Raw genomic sequence first — 17,099 nt, 5'->3', positions numbered from 1 at the left:
CAAGCCAAAGTTCTCATAAGTTCTTAACATGGAAGGGAAGTGAATAAAAGACAGTTCACTTTTTTTGTAAGGCATTACAGTTCATCACAGACAGTGAAATGATTTATCATGAAAAATTATTATGATTATATTTGTACTGTTATTTGGATACGTTGTACTGTATATCATCACCCTTAAAATAATTGCGTGTCATTTTTTTTGCATCCCCCCCCAAATCATCTCTTCATGACGCAAATGTTTCTTTTCTTTTTTTTTCTTTCTGTTTCCAGAAAAATCTGGAAAAATGACGCAGGCGTTTATTTTAAGAAGGCATATATATATATAATATTAGGATAACATATGTCAAGTCAAAGAGTCTTGTAATGTAGTTCAATAATGGTCAAGCATTTCACCGAGGTGCCCTTTAAAGGGTTAAAGAGCAAGATTTGGTCTAAAAATGAGCTGACATGTTCATTTAGCATATTTGTTTATGAGTGTCACGTAAAAAGGCTGCAGCGACAAATTTATCGCCCGGCAATGTTTATGCCGGCATGACAGATTCCGAAATAAACCTTTGCTCATTATTTCCCCGCCAACTATCAGAAGGCCAGTTAGTAATGAGGTACATCACTATTGATAGAGATGCATTGCCCTCTGCGGGGGCCACTGAAATTTGTCCAGGCTTAAATAAAATGAAAATAAAAAATAATTGATTGGAAATCAATGCACATATATCATTCACTCTTTTGTTAAAAGGATGAATGGATGGAGAGCGAGAGAGGACGGGTTTGGGTTGGGGTGTGGGGGGGAGGATGGGGGGGGGGGTCTCCTGGAAAATCAATATTCATTCAAATCATAAATCAGAATTTAGTCAGCGCTTGCAGGGAGGGGAGATAATCATTGGCCTGGGCTTGGATTACATACTTGGCAAGGATGAGGTTTGTCCAGCCCCCAAATGTGTCCCTCCGCATCATATGCACACACATAACACAAAAACACACAAATGAGATCCTCTGGTTGAAATTCAACGATGCTTTAATGTGACGTCGGTTTCACGTCTGGGGACGGATCAACACGTGTATACGATGGGCCGCGTGGTCTCACTTCCATCAGTCAACGATCTTGGCTCTTGACCTTGAAGATGAAGAGTGCTGCCCTGCCCACAAGTGCGTGCGTGTCTCAGCGGCTGAACAGACATGCATCAGACATAGCAATCAGTCAGGAGGCTCTTGTGATGTTTGGTGATGGTGCTTCATGAATTGGTCTGTGTGCTTGCATTCAGAGCACAACCATACATCAGCTTCCTGATACATTGAGGGGGTAATCAATATTGTCCGCCTCCAATATGATATAGAATTTGGGATTGTGGCTGCGCTCAAATGCAGTAAATAGTCTTTTGATTTGGACTCCACAATTACAAATGCTAACGCTCATAAACTACAGTATTTGATTTACAGCAAAACAGTAGCCTCATTTTGAAAATCTGGTCACCCCCAATTTTGACCTGACTTGTCTGTATGTGACCAATTAGGGTTCAAATTTGGTTTCATACTCTACTTTGTATGTCATATTGAACCAGGGTGATTTGAGTCTTTTGTCTAACATGCGTTCATGTTCATCCTCCTGCAGCATGTTAGTACACAAACATCACCTTATTAGTGCAAAGGAATGTACGCATTTATGCTGGTATGTCGCCATAAATCTAAGCACCGCATAGCATGTAATCATTATTAACCCCGAGCATGACTTAAAAAAAACAAAAAAAACAATATTGCCTAAGAGAAGGCAAATTGAAACAACAGCATTTCTCCCTTAAAAGTTGTGAATGGAAATGTTCATACAATTTTAATTAACTTCCAGAGCGATTATATGGTTAAAGCTTTTCAGTACATTTTAAAAATGTAAACCTCATTAGTATTTGTGCTAAATAGTGCAACGACCCTGCATTAAATTTTCCTGAGGCCGAATGGCTGGTAGCCACCAGTTAGGAAGCATAAATATTCTGCCTGACTTGTCAGCAAAAACAACGCCGGATTTAAATCGAAGAATGTCTTTTATTCTTTAATTCAGATATTGAACCACATTGTGCAGTTACTGATTAACGTAAACCATATAAAGTCTAAAAACACAATAGACCAGACTTGAAAATTTAAAATAGTTGGTGGATGGTTCAGTTTTGACTTATGAAGTTGTGTATCTGTGTGTGTTTTGTCTTGATTTTTTGTTTTGTTTGTTTTTTTGTTCACTCCCAAAGGTGTTATTTCTTTATTAGGATCCCATTCGCTTCCAAAAAGTGGTCACTAGTCTTCCCGGGGTTCTCAAGTAACTCAACAAAATCATACAAAGTTTAAAATTAGTCTTTGTAGTAAAAATGACAAACACTAAACAAAAACAGTATTCAACAGATAATGTAAATACAAACGGACAAAGAACCATACACAATTTAAAAGGTCACAAAAATGAAATAAAATTGCAGATGTAGGTGTGTTTGATAGGGTTGAAGTGCGATAGATATCTAGCTAGCTAGCTAAATGGCTATATAGCTGTCTCTCTAGCTAGCTAGCTAGCGAGATATCTATCTCACTAGCAAAATGGTTATCTATCTGTCTAGCTAGTTAGCTACCAGATAGATAGATAGATAGATAGATATAGATAGAGAGATAGATAGATAGATAGATAGATAGATAGATAGATAGATAGATAGATAGATAGATAGATAGATAGATAGGGTAAATCAGCATTCTGCAAAGCAAAATGCAGTCAAAATGTTTAGTTCTGCACACTCATTAACAGGAAAGTGCCTGTAACCATGCTGGCTTTGTCACATAGTCTTGTGAATATCGCGCAAGTGAATAGAAACAGTGTCCGCTTCCTATCTTTGGTTTGCCTTGAGTGCTTTCTACGTTCAAATGAAACCGATTTTCATTTCAAATACTCCCTTGCTACACTTAACCCGTGTGCTCTCCCTCAAAACTACAGTCGGCAAACGCGATAAGCGTCACATGCACCGAGAGGATTTCAACTTTGTTTGAGCATTGCAGTCACGCACAAAGAGATTTCAGCGGCAGATCTTAAAGGTGCTGGAAAATCAGTGGGACAGTTCAATAGTCCTTGTTTCACACAGGGTGGTGCATTCCGGGGCTACATGTTGTTTTTCCTTCCATTAATGCCAACAACTCAGGCCTACTATATTATACTTAGTGAAGGAATGCTGGGTATTTTATTATTTTCTGCCAACCTCTGTGGGAACCAGTCCTCTTGGGGGTGGTATTTATTGAGGCCGTGGTATAAACAGACATTCAAGCCGCTGATTAGCAAACTGGGATATAGACATTGTACACATTCTGTGGGAGAAAAAGCGAAGGGGTTATGTCTGGTTGGGGGTTCTGATGAGCTTACCATGACCATAAGTTTAACGTGCTTTGGTCAGGCAAACTATCACCCAGTTGAAGACGGCCCACTCCCGCATTCCTCGTACGTGAGTAGAAGCACATAGCGCCGGCTCATAGTTTAAATGCTGCGTTGCAGGAAACATGTTGTACATATTGTAGTCATCGTTTATCACTCATTCCACAGCCAGGTGATTGTTGTCTCACCTGGCCTGGATTATGTCTGGAATTTTACTGTTACTAAATACAGACTTGAGTCAATAATGAACTAGTTTCACTGTGTTCACTCGCAATACAGTGGCTGGAAATTCAAATGGAAGGAAGTTAGGAACTAAGGCATTTTGGGTTTTGTCACGAAACAATGGTTCGTCTGCCTCATGATTCTGAGGTTGATGGTTTGGATCTGGGCAGAAGTGGGCATAAACACTGTGTTTCAGGACAGTCTGAAGGTCCGTCAGTCTGTTACTGAAGGACTCCTGTTTCGCTGGCGGACTGACGGAAAAATGATCGAATAAACAACTTTCGGCCATCACCTGAACCGTCACTAACCCGAAAAGCAAAGACAAGAATTCATTCTAAGGAAGAGGAGGAAACAATAGTATAAGTCTTTTATTATGTGTGTTGTTTTTATTTGTCTAACTGCTTCTAAATATATACAATTGTGCGGTTACCTTTGTAAACATTATTATTTATTTTTTTACTGACGGTAAAAAAATAGCGGTGACGAACTGTAATTTAGCGATGATGGAAATGCGGTTAAAATAGCGATGACTGGGTGATGGACTGGACCGAAATAATAACGGACTGATGATGACGGACTGCCGGGCCGGCCGCTGGCGAATGACGAACACCTTTTTGAGGAAATTCATTTCGGAGTTGGAATTTTGATTGTAGGTGTTATTCTCCATTATTCAAGCATTTAGAGTTCAACTCCTCAATTTCCACAGAGGTGGGCATCTGTCAGTATGTCACATTTTCTGACAAATGATGAGAACCTTAAAAAAATGGCGGACTAAGCACTGACAGAAGTGGGTTTTTGTCCGTTAGTGTAACCGTCAAGCCATCGCTGACGGATGCCCGTTTTGTAGACGAATGACGTACAGTACTGACCTAAAATAGTGGTGATGGAAACGTGGTTGAAATAAAACGACGGACTGACAATTACAGTTTGGTTCGGCTTTAAAAAATGACGGACCAGCAACATTTTTTTAATGTCAACATCTTCTTTTCTGTATATCACTAATAATGAAATGTCATTAAAGTTTTCTGACATGATCTTAGTTGCGTTTGCCGTCATGGTTTTTATGTTTGACGCTCACATTTGAACAGTTTAGCCCGTGCACGTCCCTTTTATCTGCTGACGTCTCTATCTGTGCATTAAGAAGAAGGCCTTTGCCCACAGTGGGGTGTCCTCACACAACAGTGAACAATGTGACTTGCTTATCATGCTTATCCAGACTGAGATCTATCATTTATTGCCACAGATCTCTGTCACGGATCAGTTAACCGACTCCTTTGCTGCACTGATGATAGGATTGATGAGCATTACGACGGCAATTTAAGAGAGGACGAGTGCTTTTATTCTCTTTAAAGCAGACAAAGTGGGACTTTTTCCACTTGGTTAAGTTTGTAATGAATGACCGTCTGTTTTAAAAGTGAAACTTTAAAGCAGCAAAAGCGCTGCGAGTAAGCCTTTGGGTCATCATATCGGGATTCCAATTTCATGCCGGAATACAAGGACTTGTAAAGAATGGACATGGGGAAATATTCAGGAGTGCAGTTAATCATAATTGTGTTATTGTCAGGAAAGCTGATGACCCACGGCTAATGCCGTGTGTGAACTTTAGGAAGCCGCCGTGTATAGGAAACACATCAGCTCTCCTGCACCTTTCGCCAAGGTCGTGACTTTTAAAGGTTGACTCCAAACAGACACTGTTGACTCAGCGGCTGTCTGTACATTAGGACACTCTTAGTGGGCAACTTAACAAGCCTGCTGTTGCCAAAGTAACAAATCCTATTCGTTATGACCTCACCGGCCACTGAAGGTTGTTGAACTTTGAACAGTTATGTCATTTATTTGATCTGTGTGTCATTGGCACTTCCTGTTGTAAGCTCCTCCCTTCTGCAGGCCTCCCCCTTTTTCCCTGTTGCTCACCTGCCTTCTCTGTCTGTCAAAAGGAAACCCTACACCAAACACTTGTTTCGATTTATAACCTGTGATGTAATTTCCTTTTGTGGGCTTCCGTTGTGAGTTTTGTAAAGCATAATCGTCCTTTCCTCCCCAAGCTTAAATAATGGATATCATCTTTACTTGGGTAAGCACTTTGATCCAACAACAATTCAAATGTTATTCCCTCACCAAAAAATTAATTAAAAAGCTAATGTTATGTTCTAAATATAATTAAATCCTCAATGATGCCACTGTCCTTTTACTTACTTCCGCTTGACTCGTTTAAGCATATTAAACAAATACCCATCAAGTTCCTCATTAAACAGCATGTGGCCCAGTTTGTACACATCATAACGGTGGTTGCAGCAATCAGGTGATTATCATCCATGATAGAGAATGTCCTTCTCTCCTTCCCCTCAGCAGATACCTTTGCCCAGCTGAGAATGACTCATTCATATCTCATGACTGCTTTCCAATGAAACATGTTGCTCCTCGTGGCACTTTACTGGAAACAGGATGAGTGGTGAATTATTCCATCGCACTACCTCCAGGGATAAAGAAACACATATGCAGAGAACTGTCTTTACCAAGTAACTCATATATATATATATATATATATATATATTTATTTATTTATTTATTAGCGGATTTCTTAAAACTGTGATGATGTAATGATTGCATTTTAGTTTTTGGTTATCTGTGCTACTGTTGTTGTGTTAAGAACAATTCACTTTCTCATACAACATATTCACATTATTATATTACTAGTTTAATATACTTTGAATATGCTGTAGCTTTACAGTGTTAATGCACAAATGAAACCTGATGACTTGTGTTATTCGTTCATGAGCAATTATATACAAAATAGGGATATTTGGAGGTTATCTTTGGGGGAAAATGTAGTAACTACAATATTTCCACCATATTCCATTTTATATATAGTAAAACACAGAGTGGTCTTATGTCAGCAAATAAAAAGTATTGCTTTTGCAGGTTGATACAATTATTTGAGCAATTGAATGTATCAATTTTTTTCTCAACACAGTGTATTCTTGCACAATAACACAAATACAAAAGCCGAATCACTATCATTTTGTCACATCAAACATAACAATGGTTTTGATTAACAGTTGATTGCTGTCAGATCATGTATCGTACTAAGTGCGGCTATAGTTAACATTGCATCATTATGAAGGCGTTTAGCGACATACTAAAAATTAAAAAAAAACAACCAATAAATTAGAAGAATATATTTGCAATGTTATAAGACAAAAGTGGCAATGGGAAAGAAGTAATACTTTTTTTCAAGAATATTTGTTTTCCACTACAAGGAAAAGTCATATAGTAAACAAATATTTTTCCCAAGTTAAAAATCATTATATTACTAGAATGCAATGGTGTTTTGTGTAAATGTGCCCTGCGATTGGCTGGTGACCAGTCCACGGTCTCCCCAGTCCACATGAGGATAAGTGTCATAAAAAATAGATTAACGCATGTAAAAAATACATAAGAAGTGTACAAAATATAGTAAGTATAATAAGTCAGGCTACTTGGTTATTCTTATATAACACACAACTAGACTTCGTCAACCTCTTGCTATAACCCACATTTGACTACAATACGAGCTAGCTAGTTGGATACATCGCTAACTAGCTAGCTAGATTACTAACTAAATAACTATCTAGCTACTTAGTGAGCTAGCTAGATAGCTATCTAGCCAATAACCAGATAACTATCTGGCTAGCTAGTTAGCTATCTAGACAGCTAGTTTGCTACCTAACTGTCTCACTTCAACCTCATCAAAGCAAATTTTATGAAGCACCACCCTAGTTTCTAACAACAGAGAAAAAAAATGCACCAAAAAAAAGGCATACTATTAATAAAGCGTGTGTTCCTTTGTGTCATTCTGAGGCTGAACAAGGGGACAGACAACATGAGGTCCGCTACACTGGTGCTGCAAGGTGACATATAAAGACGGACAGACAAGCTGGCAGACTGGAGCAGACAGGTAAACACACAAGCAAACAGGGTCACGCGAATGCCCCAGAGAGCAATGACACAAGCCACTGCTTCCATCCCACAACACACAAACCGAGCAGGCAGACGGCTTTCCAATGACTGAAACGCACAGCGCGCTGCTTGCCTGAATCAAACACACTTCTTCTAATGACAGGAGACATGGCTGGCATCCCTTGGGAACATTATGAGGGAGGGCTACACAGCGCAAGACGAAAACCACCTCTTTCCCCAAATGGCCCGGGCTCAGTAAATAACAAGAATGACAACACCAAGCCAAATAAGCCATGACAGCGTGTGCGGTACCCACACCGGCACCTAATTGATCATTCTCCGCTGGTGACTTGCACCCGGCTCACACGCACCGCTCTCACTTTTGCATCGTGGCTATTTTTAGCTCAGGTGTGCTGCACGGCTGGATTTCTCATTTTGAGCTCAGGCACTTTAGCTGCTCAAGTTTGCTTCTGTGCCACTACAAAGTTCTTTCTTCTCGATGAGGGAACTCAACTTGCAACGTTTGACATCAACCCGCAGCAGGCTGACCCATTGTGAGAATTCATTAGCAGCCCTGAAAGATTTTAGCGTTGTTATTTGGGACTTTCAGTACCTAGGTGTGATATGTGGGTCAGTGTGGAGCAGGAGCAGGCAGGCAGGCAGGCCAACGTCACGACTGGACGTCATGTCATCCTCGCGCTATCAGTCACTGGCAGACACGCTGAACAATCTCAATAATAAAGCATGCTTATCCCAACTGGGCCTGCTGACCAGCAGAGTTTTTAGCATTCTCCTCCTTTTACAGTGCGCTAATCTGGGAATTTCACAATGTGTCTGGTCTTCCAAACCAGGGCGCAAATCCCCCCCCCCCCTCCCTCACTTTACGGGTTGACTCCGTATTAGTCCAGTTAGCACTTGCCCACCCACAAAGCCGACAAGTAGAAATTCACACTCTCACACCCTGTGCTTATTCAGCAACCCCAACCACATGCAACACTGAGTCACACAAGGATGCTAATAAGAGCTATGGCTTTCTCCTCGGCATCCTCACTTTTTTAGTTCCCTTCTCTGTGAGACCTTATGTAAGTAACCTTCAAACTAATAAACCTACAACCTACATCGGTGACTCGTAAGGTCTTTAACTTGCATTATGCCGCGTGACATTGAAAACGTTGAGAGGAGAGTGTTTGCACAGCACAGGTGGAATCAAATCCACTGAGAAATCTATTTCCTTGAGAAGCCAAACAGAAACACGGGAATAACCGGACACCATCCTGACATGCAATTAGGCTACAACTGCACTTTGGGAGAATCCCAATTAGCATCTGTCATTTTCATGCTTTTTTTTTTGTCGTCACCCCATTCAGAGTGAGCTCCTTGTGTTCCAGCTCAGGCCATCACAAGGGTAGATAGAAAAGATAGTCAAGGCCCGTGTCGGAACCTCTCAGCTGTATGCGGTAATTACTAGTGTCCTTGATATTTGATGTGAAATGGGGATGGTAACCTTTAGTGTTTGCCTGTTAGCCTGCCCCTCCTCGCACCGCCCTTGCCCTCGATTGCCCTACCTCCCTCACCATATCACTCCACTGCTCTCCTGGAGAATAGATGGAAAACAAGAGGCTCACTTAGGAGGGAAGTGCGAAGTGTGTTTGCATGCCAGCTGGTGCCTTGGGACACGATTTAACATCCACTGGTTCAACAGCGCAGTGTCATCGCTTTGATACAGGATGGAGCAGTAGATGCTGTCAAGGGAGGACGGGTGAAAGGGTAAAGGGCCCAAGGTGAACACTTTGCTCCTATTTACTGTATACTCTGTATTTTATGATGATGTTTGCTGGATTTTAAGCAGTGAACAAGCAGATCTACTGATTGATTGTTTACTGTAGGATCCATCCATCAATTTCTGTCGCTCATTCTGTTGAGGTTTGCAAGGGGGCTTGAGACTGTCCCAACCGCTTTGGGCGAAAGGCCAAATACACTTTGGATTGGTTGGCATATATAATGTACATTGCAGCTTCCATTCCTATGTGTAGCTAATATCATCATTTGGTGTTGAAATTGCTTGGCCAATTCCGTTTCTTTCTTATTACTGACAATTGTCCATGGATTTCCCATGGAAGATCCATTGGCAGCCCAAGTGGACTCCAGCAGTGGCCTGAACCAGATGCAATGCTTTGTCCGGTGCTGCTAAATGCAGAATTTGATTGCGCTTAACCGCTCTATAAGTTGTGATAAATAAAGCTTCAAACTTTCAGGAATCCGATACATTTAAAACAGTACCAGATGCTTAATACGAAAGCTGAGGTCAATTCTCATACATGTTGAGCTCAAGAGTTCTCCCAGTTAGAATTTTTAACCAATCCTGCAATCCTCAGCCAAGCTCAAGAATTTAATAGTCACTAAAGATAGATTTTCTTTTTTCCATTGACATCGACTATCTATATATAAATATCGATACAAATTTGGGGTTTCAAGCTATCAATAAAGCCTTGGCTAACTCCACAAACTCAGCGTCCGGATGATGAACTTTCACAACCCCCAAGCTCGCCCAAGACCCAGAACACCCTAAAATGGAAAGACAACCTTTGTGCCTGTCTACAGTATATGCTGGTGTTTCAACATAGTAATCATGACTATGTTATGACAGGAGTGTGTACTCCTATACTCCTGGTAAGCATTAACCTTGACAAATGATCTAAACACATTGAGCACCTTAGATTCTTAGAAGCTTGACAGAAAACGTGTATCATTTTTTGTGTTACCGTTTTATGGTCATCACTACGCTTATGACCATGAAGACAAACACAACATGTCTCTGATGCTCAATGCGCTGACTTCTTGTGATATTTATTTATTTTGAATGTCTGCGACTATGGGGTATTCCAAGATGTTTCGCTACATATAATGACAGTCTGAGTCTAAAATAAAACTGAATTGTGAACTTGCCAAGTTTGGAAACACACATTAGCAACTGGGCTTGTGATGACTTGCTCTTATTGGCTTCAGAGATTTCCAACATGGCCTGTGGCTACTAATTAGACAAACTATGCCATCGGTCTCTGATGAGCTGTTTTAATTGGTAGAGCAACAATTGAAGTAAACCATGCAGCCATGAGTGAAAACTAAACATGGGCAGAAGACACTTCTGTCTTTATGAATTCATATTGATTCTTGCATGTTGTAAACACTCTACTGGACTGTAAACGCTGAAGCGCCAATCCTCTCAATGGTTTGCTAGCGCTCCGTGGACAGCCACTGGACTGCATGTTCATCAAGCGCTTTTAGGTCCAAATATCCATAGGTAGATTGAGTATTGATCACAGATCTGATTTGGTTTTACAGTTTGTTTCCATCTTCTGTTCCAGGCTTCAAGGAGGTCCAAGTCAGAGCCATCAAAACTGCAACGTAGGGGTGAAGGATGGGAATTTAAACGCTGAGGCCCTAAGAGTTGCAGTACAAAAGCATCCATCCATCCGTCCATCCATTACCTGACGCTTATCCGAGGTTAGGTCGCAGGGGCAGTAGCTTTAGCAGAGAAGCCTAGAATTCCCTCTCCCCAGTCACTTCAACCAGCTCCACCGGCGGGTTCCCAAGTTGTTCCCAGGCCATCCGAGATACATAGTCTCTCCAGCATGTCCTGGGTCGTTTCCGGGGCCTCCCGCCAATGGGACATGCCCGGAACACGGAGGCAACCGAACCAGATGCCCAAACCACCTCAACTGGCTCCTCTCAACGTGGAGGAGCAGCGGCTCTACTCTGAGCCCCTCCCGGATAACCGAGCTTCTTGCCCTATCTTTAAGGCAGAGCCTGGACAACCTGCAGAGGAAACTCATTTCGGCTGCTTGTATCCGGAATCTTGTTCTTTCGGTCACGACCCACAGCTCGTGACCACAGGTGAGGGTAGGATTGTAGATTGACCGGTAAATCAAGAGCTTTGCCTTTCAACTCAGCTCCTTTGTCACCACAGCGAACCAATACAGAGTCCGCCAGTACAAAAGCACTTGTAGGGAAAGTGGAGATCCTAGCACACCAAGACGAACCAGCCTGGCATCTCAGTAGGCTGCTGATAGTTTGGCATGTCGAACTTTGGTATAGTGTATATATGTGAACTGCCAGTTGAGTTTCACTCCTTGGTATGTGGGACATAGCGCCAGAGTGGGTTCCTTACAGTTGGTATCTAGACTACACTGCCCATCTCTGGTCCTCAACACAAACGTTGGGTATGCCAAGATATTGGTGCGGAATCAAAACAGGTGCTTATCCAGGATCACATGGAGGAGGCCTGGATCACAACTGCTTTTGTTTTGCTCTTCTTAAAACTGTCCTGCATATCATTAGACTGCTCGTCACAATCCAGCCCGTTTTTGTGGCAGCTGACCACTGGATTCGACTCCTTGCAATGACGTCCAAACACATGTATCATTTTGACTGCTTTTAAGTCAGCACGTTGTGCAATATAGCTGTAATACTACGCTGAAGAGAGCCCTTGCCGACACATTCTTAGCAAATGTGGCAGGTTGCAGCATGTCAGGTGTTTTGACAGTCAGCTTGCGTTAAACATCTCTCTTAGGCACCTACGTCAAGTCTGTTCTGAGGCCCGCCCCACCAACTGAATAGCTCTGGCTTATGTAACACTGCTTCACATTCATCAGGCTATACATATCAATGTTTATAGTAGCTTCTCACTATTTTTCTTGGCGTTCCTGCTGCATGGCACGCCGCAATGGAACATAAGTGGTCACCTGCATATTTGAGATGCCTGGCAGGATGTATCATCATGAGCCACTGTAAACACACACATACTGATCTCTGTGCACGTGCTTAACAAAAGCTTCAGGAACTCTTGTAAACATAATGTGACACTTGGAGAAACACTGAAAGGGATAAATTACACGTGAGTCTATGTTTGAACTTGCCACTGGTTAAAGAAGATTTAATAAAAAAAAAAGAAAAAAGATTTGAGGTTTGTGTTGGAACATGTTGGAAAATAAGTAGCTGCTTTGCTACTTTTACAAACATAGGGAGTCTTGAGTATCTTACTGTTTATTAATGTTTGGCTCATTCCACTGAGAGGAAATATAGATGTTGCATCAATAAAAATATCACAACTGCTCTGTAATAGGCTATAATATTGCAATTACAACTGGTTAGGGAATTCGGCAGTAAAACAGTAATGGCTTTCCATTACAGCCACAGCAATAAAGACGTTTGGAGTCACATTATCTACACTTATTGATATTTTTTGTCATTACTTTTCCCAGCTAATTTCAAGTCAGCCGTTCTATACGGGTCTTATTGATTCGCTGAAAAAACACCAAGAAGCGGGTGGAAAGATATGAAGGTGAAAGCAGGAGTGAATGTTGCAGAGCGACTGAGGTCAGCAGCATTGTGTGGTCGTGATCTCCATCTTCATCCATTGTCCATCTGTGGATGCCAGGCCTGAATAGGGCTTTTCTTTCTCCAAGATAAACTTTTGACCTTTACATATCTCCTCCTTGGGCAAACATGTTGACCTTGTCTCGATATGAAGTGACCAGCGAAGCTATTGGACTGAGAGTAACAGCAGATTACATATTTTGATGAGTGTATAGTGTTCATATCTGCACTTTTCTCACTTTTTTTCTTATAAATGCGAAAAGTTTGACAAACTGAGATGGGAAACTTACTGAATGTTGCTGGTACGTTATTCATTAGCGCCCTGGGCACCCTTCCGTCATCGTCAGTCCATTATTTTTTCAACTGTATAATCGTCAGTCCTGTCATTTTACTGTAACCACGCTTCATCACCACTATTTTAGGACCGGCAGACAACGGTGGGCATTCTGCCAGTACTGACGGACTGTCCGTCGATTACACTGACGGATGAAAACCCACTTCCATCGGTGCTTAAAAAAAACAAAACATTTCTAGTCATTTGACAGAAAAAACGGCAGCCGTCAAGGGCTGACGGACATCTGCCGGAATGCCCACATTTGTTGTTTAAAGTTTGTACTTAGTTCTTTCGACCGAAACCTCCATGTTCAAAAGCTCAACTTCTCCTCTACTTATCACTAAAGTTAAGACTGAAGGCCCTATTTTCGTTCCCAGTGCAAGTCTAGCGTAAAGCAGAGTCTAACTTTTCTTTCTTTTGGTATTTCCTAGACTTTGAGCAGGTAGAATTAGGAGACAGTCCTCCAATTAATACGGCCACATTGGTTGTTTTGGAAATGTTCCAAATTACGACCAGGTGTTACGTATTTTAGTTTAGCGACCTCTATCGGCCATGTTAAATAGCGAAAAAATTGATACATGTCAACACTAAAAAAGAACACTTATAGATCATTACCAGCCTATTAGCTCAGTATGATCGACGTTCGTTTTCCGACCAGACATTCCGGGTTCGAGTCTCACGTTAGTATTTTTTCGCTGTTTAACATGACCGATAGTGGTCGCTAAATTACAATAAGTAGTAACCCCTGGTCGTAATTTGGAACTCACATCTTTCCCAAGCTCAAGAATTTGCATATGAGCAGCATCGTGTTAAGAAACCATGTCAAGGTTTCTAGGGGTGCAAGAACTCAACCCAGAATTCAATCATGTGTCCTTTCTCCTTGTTAGCATCTTCACCCCAAGCAAATCAGTGGCATGATGTGCACTGAGCTTTTGTTAAAAAATGCTCAGCAGTAGCTGGGAAGCTGGGAATGATGGATGGGTCTTATAGAAGCTCATTGTTGATGGTTTCACTGTGCACTTGCTTGCATTTTCATCACATATGCTCATCTCCCAACTTTTCATCAGAGGTCATTAGCATCAGGTTGGGTACTGCTCCCAAAGTCCTACCACTCGCTATGTTTTTTATAATACTTCTGTAAAATAAGGGCAAGGGGGAGGGTTCGGGAATGGGTGATTGCCACCTGCCACTTCATCCAACTGCATTTTAATCTGAGCTGTCTGTCGGAATCTTGTTTCGCAAATGACTTCAACTGAGGAGTGGCGGCGCAGACGGAAGGGAGACGAGATTTGAGCAACTGATACCTCGTAACAAATCACCTGGATATGAACTATCCGCTTTCTAATGGGAATCCATATTCATCTTCCTCGCCAAAAGCTCTCCAGCAGGGATGCAGATGTGTGGCTGCTTTTATATCTTCCCCTTATCAACTTTTCCATCCGTGTCCCCTAATCAAAAAACCCCCCACACATCTTTTAGGCCCTCCACCATCCGCATACTCATATTGAATTTCCACAGCTACACCATTGGTTTTATGGACCATCTTTGGGATTATTAATGACACGGCGCAGAGTTCTACATATGAATATGGAGATCAGACACATTGTGCGTACGCTCTCCTATAAAACTGGATTGATGTAAATCTCAAACGTCTTCTGATTGATGGCACCACCCTACTGCTCCACCAGCTTTTCTTAATAATGTGCCTTTCGTGCTGCCATTATCTGTGTATTTCCAAACCGAGGCCCCCACCACGAGCAGCCATGAATGATAACTGTCCTCAACACAAACACCTCTCACACTACTTCAATTCAGTGGGCTGCACTGATAAAGGGGTCAACTTCATGCTACAAGGGATCACATTGAAATCATAACAGGTTTAGTTCTAGCGGTCCATTACAATGGGAGAAATGTGCATTTTATTTAGGCATCTGGAAGGGCACCTTCACGCTTTGTTGCTATTTCAGTGGTGTTTTTGCAATAGTCATGTGACAAGATATGTAGGATGAATTATTACAGTCAAGACATTGCATTTATTAACCCACCCATGGAAGTTTGGACAGTGCCTGATGGAATGCAAAGATTTATCTGATATCTATTTTTCTGGATAATAATAATAATAATAATATGATTTTACAGCCCAATTAGTTTGTATGTTTGTTTACAAAAAGGGCATAAGGTTGAAACCAAGAACCTCTCGACTGTGAAGCAGATATGCTGACCACATTTCTGACATTTCTTCAGCTTCATTCTATTTCAACTCTGAAAGATTTATTTAATGATGTGCTATTTTAAAATAATTATTTAACCAGCTTTAGCAGGGATGGATTTAATAATTCCAAAAAAGGGAAAAAGCAGAAGAAACATTAAAGCTCCAGTAGCTATTAGACCCGTCATGGCTGTACTGGCTTATTGATGCTTTTCCATTGTCAAAAACGGGTACTCTGTGTGATATGAGGTAGAGAGTCTTGTCTTCTAAGTTCATACCACTTGGAGTTGGTGCTTTGAATACATTTTATTTTTAAGTTAGTAATTCAATCATTTTCATATTGCATTCCAGCAGCAAACCACACAAACTTGTTTTGATGTGTAGCGTTTTAATATTATTCATGGTTTAAAGTAATTGTGGGTGTTCCATGCAGCGTGCTGTCTGATGCAGTGACTTTTAGAAGTCAGGCGAGGTTGTTTTCATTTATTAGAACGCGTTTGCGATACTGTGTGTCTTCAACTGTTAAATTGCAAGTCTACCTTTAGAACAGACAGTTGAGATAATGTATGAAAAAGCGTTCATCCCTTTTCCATTGTTGTTAGCTCTCTCCAACTGAATTGTTTCATACAGCTTCGAACGAGTAACGTAAGAACAGCTTCAGATAATCAACTGAGCCAGTAAAACTGTGGCAAAGCAAGTATGAGCGTAGTGGAAAAGCATATCATGCAAGCTGTTACAATGAAGTAAGAAAACTTAATTCTATTTTTGCTCGTCATCAAAGAAGATCACTAGTCATCATTGAAAGGACAGAGTGTCATGTTTCGGTTTGGGTTTTTGTTTTTTATGAGTGTTCTTGTTTTTGTCTGTGGCTGGTGTTTTTTTGTCTTGTGTTCCCGGTTTCTTCCCTTGTCTCGTTATGTCTAACCACGTCAACCTGTGTGTCTTCCCTTCCCCAGGTGCGTCTCATTAGTGTTGGTGTATTCAGGCGTTTTGAAATCTTTCCACTCTGGAGCCTGGTTTCAAAAGTGATCGGTTTCAAGCTCCGAAACCGCGCCATCGTGTGGACGAACGGCCTAAGCGGTAAGAAACTTGTGAGGATACATTGAAACTGGCATTTGTGTGGACGGGGCCTCAGTCTGTTGTGTTTGTCCAGTCGGTGCATTGCCTATGTTATGTGTGGAAGTTCGTGCGCCAAGTTATCGCCACAGCTAACCAAGTCATCACCACAGTCAAGTCATCCTCGCCACAGCCAAGTCAAGTCACTCCACAGCAAGTCAAGTCAAGGCAAATCAGGTCCTGTTACATCATGCTCGTTCCAGTCACGGCGACCAGTCTCCTCGTGTCCTGTCCAGTCATGGCGACCAGTCTACCCGCGTCCCGTCCAGTCATGGTGACCAGTCCACTCGCGTCCCGTCCAGTCATGGCGACCAGTCCACTTGCGTCCCGTCCAGTCCAGTCACGGCGACCAGTCCACTCACGTCCGGTCCTGCCATGATTGTCTGCTCACCTTTCTCACTATGGTTAATAAAAGTACCACACATCACACTTGATTCCTCTTTCCCTGCATTTGAGTCCACCATCCCTCATCCACTCACGTTCCTTTCGGACACAGTAGTAGTTCTGTAAGCCGAT

General features: G+C 41.7%; 1 protein-coding gene and 1 long non-coding RNA gene across 4 annotated transcripts in view; one reads left to right on the top strand and one right to left on the bottom strand.

The window, feature by feature from the left end:
- Positions 1-1,030: 1,030 nt before the first annotated feature.
- Positions 1,031-17,099, bottom strand: part of LOC147155722 (uncharacterized) — a 253,608-nt gene continuing 237,539 nt past the window's right edge. Inside the window, exon 7 of one of the 2 annotated variants that reach the window (XM_086065616.1) lies at positions 1,031-1,165. The gene's annotated coding sequence lies outside the window, so the exon portion shown is untranslated. The remainder of the gene's footprint in view (positions 1,166-17,099) is intronic. The other variant, XM_086065617.1, reaches the window with a different exon arrangement.
- Positions 5,352-16,991, top strand: LOC147155723 (uncharacterized). 2 transcript variants are annotated; one of them, XR_015091960.1, is made up of 5 exons: positions 5,352-5,683; positions 7,450-7,546; positions 10,914-11,442; positions 16,424-16,547; positions 16,621-16,991. It is a non-coding gene; the product is annotated as an uncharacterized LOC147155723 (long non-coding RNA). The 2 variants fall into 2 exon arrangements; XR_015091961.1 differs by lacking the exon at positions 10,914-11,442.

The sequence above is a fragment of the Leptonotus elevatus genome, chromosome 21 (assembly GCF_054856555.1).
Source record: "Leptonotus elevatus isolate MCC_2025b chromosome 21, RoL_Lele_1.0, whole genome shotgun sequence".
NCBI lineage: Eukaryota > Metazoa > Chordata > Actinopteri > Syngnathiformes > Syngnathidae > Leptonotus > Leptonotus elevatus.
The sequence above is the reverse complement of the archived record's forward strand: the minus strand, read 5'-3'. Positions and strand labels throughout refer to the sequence as shown.